This window comes from Sardina pilchardus, chromosome 17 (genome assembly GCF_963854185.1).
Source record: "Sardina pilchardus chromosome 17, fSarPil1.1, whole genome shotgun sequence".
Classification (NCBI taxonomy): domain Eukaryota; kingdom Metazoa; phylum Chordata; class Actinopteri; order Clupeiformes; family Clupeidae; genus Sardina; species Sardina pilchardus.
The window spans coordinates 17,506,506-17,512,090 of NC_085010.1; positions in this window are offsets into that span (position 1 = coordinate 17,506,506).

The following is a 5,585-nucleotide window of genomic DNA, read 5'->3' on the forward strand; positions in this document are numbered from 1 at the left end:
TGGAGAGGGACAGTTTGAAGACGAAAATTGGGAAACCCATTTTAGTTGGCTGAAACTTTTTGCTGATAGAAAAACTATTTGTCTAGCTGTGAAGCACCCACCCACACACAGTCAGAGTGTTATTTGATGAATATTCACACAAGTAGAAGTAATTGTATTCACCAAGTTCATTAACAGGGAGAATCATTGCACTTCCCCAAAATAAATGGCCATGACCCCGAAGCCATCTCAAGTCATTGTGCAATTAGAATGAACGAGCGGTGACACAAAAATAGATAGAAAAGTGTTGATCACGGAACATAGCCTGCAGAGATTAGTAAATGTCTGTTCATGGTTCCAAGACCAAGAACTGCCTTCCTAATAACTTCAGTCAGTTGACTGATCAGTAAGTAGGCTAGCGTAGCCTGGAGAAGACGATAGGACACAGTAGCTTATTGCTTTGCATGAGGCATATTGTAACTCCTGAGAATAAGCATTTTGAATGAGAGTGTTGTAGGATTCTTTAGTGGTTTGCGTTGTGTTTCAGTTTCAATGTTCTAATGTCTGAATTGAAGTTGGTCAATAAAGCTTGACGGCTGGATCAGGATCGGCGATTGAATGATGATTTATTGTTAGGTGGTACAGTCAGTGAATAACAGGACACAGGCTAAGTCTCGAACAGTAAAACCGAACAGAGTCTAACTCCTTGTGGTTGCTATCAAAGCGTGACGCACAGTATCTCCGCGTTACCGTGTAAGATGCTGCAGGCTTGGCTTCTCGATCCGTTTTCCCCGTCACATCCTTAGCACAAAGTTAGTTATACATTCTAACAGGAATCATATCCACGTAAACGTGACAACAAGTGGAAAAACCCAGCTCTGACCCAGATACAATGGCTCCGGCCCTCGGCCCATGTTATCTGGATGTCCTGAGCTACAAGGCCTTCTCTGACGTAAACATGCCTACTTGTGCACCTCAGAGCTTAGAGCTTATCCCATTCTATGAGTAATATATATGAACACATCAGAATACAGTAAGAATACCCCAGAATTCAACAGAGTTACAATGCACATTGTAGTGTGTACATTCAAATTATTATCATGTTTTTCCTTTGCATGCAGACACCAAATACAGAGCTGTTTTTCGCAGATGTCCCTAGCTGGCTACCGTTATTTTAAAATGGCGCACGCAGATGGAGAGTCAACCAAAGCTATATCTAAATGACGATTTCTAAGCCAAGGTATGCTTCAAATTGGTGGTGATGGTGGTGATTAAACATAAATGATGCCACATTTATGAATGGGAAATGTTGATTTTGTTAATAAACAACTGAAAACGTTGCACAGTGTCCCTTAAAGTGTAACTTCACCCCATAACTCCACCCACTTCACATTTCTGAAAAAGGCTTTAAAAATGAGCAGGACGTTCTGAAATTTGGAAGGTAGTGCAGCACTGATGCAGCCAATCAACCATGGTGATGTCGTGTAAATCTGGGAATGAGTGCTGCAGACATGGCTTATTACAGGTAGGCTAATCAGAGCAGCAGGTGTTGGGGCGTTTCATTCCTAATTTGTAACGACCCGGTGACGTAGTCTCGGCAGAAAAGTGCAGGACTACGTCAGCATTCCAATAGCATTTTGGACCAAAATGGCATGGCATGTTTCAACCTGTAGAGGGCGCAGAGAGCTATATGTCCAATACAAAATCATATGAAATGTTACTTTTCTCGGGAAACACAATTTTTGTCAATATTAACCCTGGTAATAGTGTAGGTCACCACTTATGAGTAATTTCAATCAATCAACAGCTCAAAAAACATATTTTAGGGAGCACTTTAAATGCAATAGCAAGCAAAAGTGTGTTTGGCGAGATCTAGCCAGGGTCATGCTCATAGACATATATACATAGACACCGCATTGGACTCTAGAACGTACAGCAAGAGCGCCGCCATATTGCTAGGGGCAATGTCGACCGATAGATCAATGGAAGCCTACGGAGAAACAGGTGTCTCTGAGTGGAAATGATAGGATAACAGACCCTGTGGGCTTTGTACAAATCGTAGCGCCTTCTAAACATATGAGAATGGCCTTGTACATGTAAAATCGTACGTTTATGTTTTCTGTTGTTGTATTTGACAGTCTTATAAAGGCTTGTAGAGAACAGGTTTTGAGTTGGCTAATAGTACTGACTAGTGTGGCAAGGCTAATTTCACGTCAGTTAGGTTTTGTTGTGAATTGAAGGTAAATTAATTCTGAAACGTAACGTTACTCATGTAGTCACTTTATTATAATAGTATTCATACAGTCTTAACCTGTCTAATTTTATGAAAGAAAGTTAGCCTACCTGTTAGCTCGTTGCTGCCATAGCATAACGTAACGTAAGCAGCCAGGCAGGATAACTTCAGAAAAGTGTCCATTTCTTTGCCCAATTGAATTGTTAAACCTTACATTTTCTGGGGTAATGTAAAGGCAAACGTTTCCACTTGTCAAACGATATCCGTATGATCTGTGTCCTGTTACTGTTGTCAAATGCCGTCATTTGAATGTTGGTTGTCAGACAGCTTGCAGTAGTAGTGAAATGGTAACGTTCGAAGTGGCAGAACTGACGGCATCTCCTATTTTAAACCATCAAAACAGCCAAAAGTCATAGATTTTTTTATGAAACGATTATGTCAAATATTTAGATAAATCTGACAATATATTTTAATGAGTTTGGGTGTGTTTTGAATTGATCTCATCAAAATGTTTATTTTTTCTCCACGTATTTTTTTTGTTTTCTTAACTTAGTTTAGCTACTTGTAACCATGACATATAATTTATGCCCATCGATTGAAATATTTATGTTTAGTTATTTATTTATATATTTAGTTTTGAGGACTGTAGGCCTATAGCCCAAAACTCCTTCAGCTCACCATAGGTCTCCATTCATTTACGGGGGAATGTTGCCCCTACCAATATGGCGGCCGTATTCCACATTCGTTCTAATAGAACTCAACGGACAATGCGGTATCTATATCTATGGTCATGCTGTTCTTCGCAGGGATCATATAGGAGTCTACTGAGCAGGCAGGAGTCAAGCAGGACCCTGAATCTCGCAATATAATTATGATGATGACGATGATGATGATGATTATAAACCACACAGAGACACACACACACACACACACACACACACACACACACACACACACACACACACACATACACACACATACACACACATACACACACTCATTCACAAGCCACCACCATCACTACTTTATCCAAATCACTCTCCTCACTGGAAGTAATCTCCTCACTCAGTCCGTACAGGTCAAAGACCATGGGCTTGTCTCGCTTACCGTGTTTCTCCTCCTTAAATTGCCCTTTTCCCAGTTTCTGCTCACAGTGGGCAGAGGGTCACCTGATTATCCTCTAATCCTGTTAATCCCACCACACATCTGCTAGGGATTATCAGTCTTCTAATTGGACAAACCCTCATATCTGGCATTTTAGAGAAAGGAATGAGGAGGACAGAAAACCGGAAGTGAGTCAACAATTTAGGGTATTTTATTTGGCTTTAAGGTGAGGAGAGTGTTATATATACACTACCGTTCAAAAGTTTGGGGTCACCCAGAAAATGTTGTGTTTTCCATGAAAAGTCACACTTATTTACCACCATGAGTTGTAAAATGAATAGAAAATATAGTCAAGACATTGACAAGGTTAGAAATAATGATTTTTATTTGAAATAATATTTTTTTTCCTTCAAACTTTGCTTTCGTCAAAGAATCCTCCATTTGCAGCAATTACAGCATTGCAGACCTTGGGCATTCTAGCTGTTAATTTGTTGAGGTAATCAGGAGAAATTTCACCCCATGCTTCTAGAAGCCCCTCCCACAAGTTGGATTGGCTGGATGGACACTTCTTGCGTACCATACGGTCAAGCTGCTCCCACAACAGCTCAATGGGGTTTAGATCTGGTGACTGCGCTGGCCACTCCATTACAGATAGAATACCAGCTGCCTGCTTCTTCTCTAAATAGTTCTTGCACAACTTGGAGGTGTGCTTTGGGTCATTGTCCTGTTGTAGGATGAAATTGGCTCCAATCAAGCGCTGTCCACAGGGTATGGCATGGCGTTGCAAAATGGAGTGATAGCCTTCCTTATTCAGAATCCCTTTAACCCTGAACAAATCTCCCACCTTACCAGCACCAAAGCAACCCCAGACCATCACGTTACCCCCACCATGCTTGACAGATGGCGTCAGGCACTCTTCCAGCATCTTTTCAGTTGTTCTGCGTCTCACAAATGTTCTTCTGTGTGATCCAAACACCTCAAACTTCGATTCGTCCGTCCATAACACTTTTTTCCAATCTTCCTCTGTCCAATGTCTGTGTTCTTTTGCCCATATTAATCTTTTTCTTTTATTGGCCAGTCTTAGATATGGCTTTTTCTTTGCTACTCTGCCCTGAAGGCCAGCATCCCGGAGTCGCCTCTTCACTGTAGATGTTGACACTGGCGTTTTGCGGGTACTATTTAATGAAGCTGCCAGTTGAGGACCTGTGAGGCGTCTATTTCTCAAACTAGAGACTCTAATGTACTTATCTTCTTGCTGAGTTGTGCAGCGGGGCCTCCCACTTCTCTTTCTACTCTGGTTAGAGCCTGTTTTTGCTGTTCTCTGAAGGGAGTAGTACACACCGTTGTAGGAAATCTTCAGTTTCTTCGCAATTTCTCGCATGGAATAGCCTTCATTTCTAAGAACAAGAATAGACTGCCGAGTTTCACATGAAAGTTCTCTTTTTCTGGCCATTTTGAGCGTTTAATCATCCCCACAAATGTGATGCTCCAGATACTCAACTAGCTCAAAGGAAGGTCAGTTTTATAGCTTCTCTAACCAGCTAAACTGTTTTCAGCTGTGCTAACATAATTGCACAAGGGTTTTCTAATCATCCATTAGCCTTCTGACCCAATGAGCAAACACATTGTACCATTAGAACACTGGAGTGATAGTTGCTGGAAATGGGCCTCTATACACCTATGTAGATATTGCACCAAAAAACAGACATTTGCAGCTAGAATAGTCATTTACATTAGCAATGTATAGATTAGTTTAAACTTAGATTAGTTTAAAGCACTGTTTAAAAAAAAAACAGTGTTTTTCTTTCAAAAATAAGGAAATTTCTAAGTGACCCCAAACTTTTGAGCGGTAGTGTATAATATAGAATATTTAAATGAAAAGTTAAACCGTTCATCTTTAGTTACACATATTAGTACATTGGGATATGCATACTATACGGCCATACACAGCTACGCACTGTACATGTAAGCAAAGTATGAATGCATACTTACTGGATGGATGTACCTGTAATTGGCTCCCCTGGTGAAGATGAGGTATGAAGAAAATCATCGTTTGGCATTTTATCATAGTTTCAAAATGACAATAATGAGGAGAATCCAACCTTTATGATACCATGACCAGTAATGAGATTTCCCAGGGCCTTTGGATTAAAAACAGCCCCAGAATGCAGACCCTTCATCATATACCCTTCATCTTCATCGGATGCGTGTTGAGCACATGGCATCTGTGTTTACAGGTTAGAGCGTTCACACTGACTGCGTGACACAC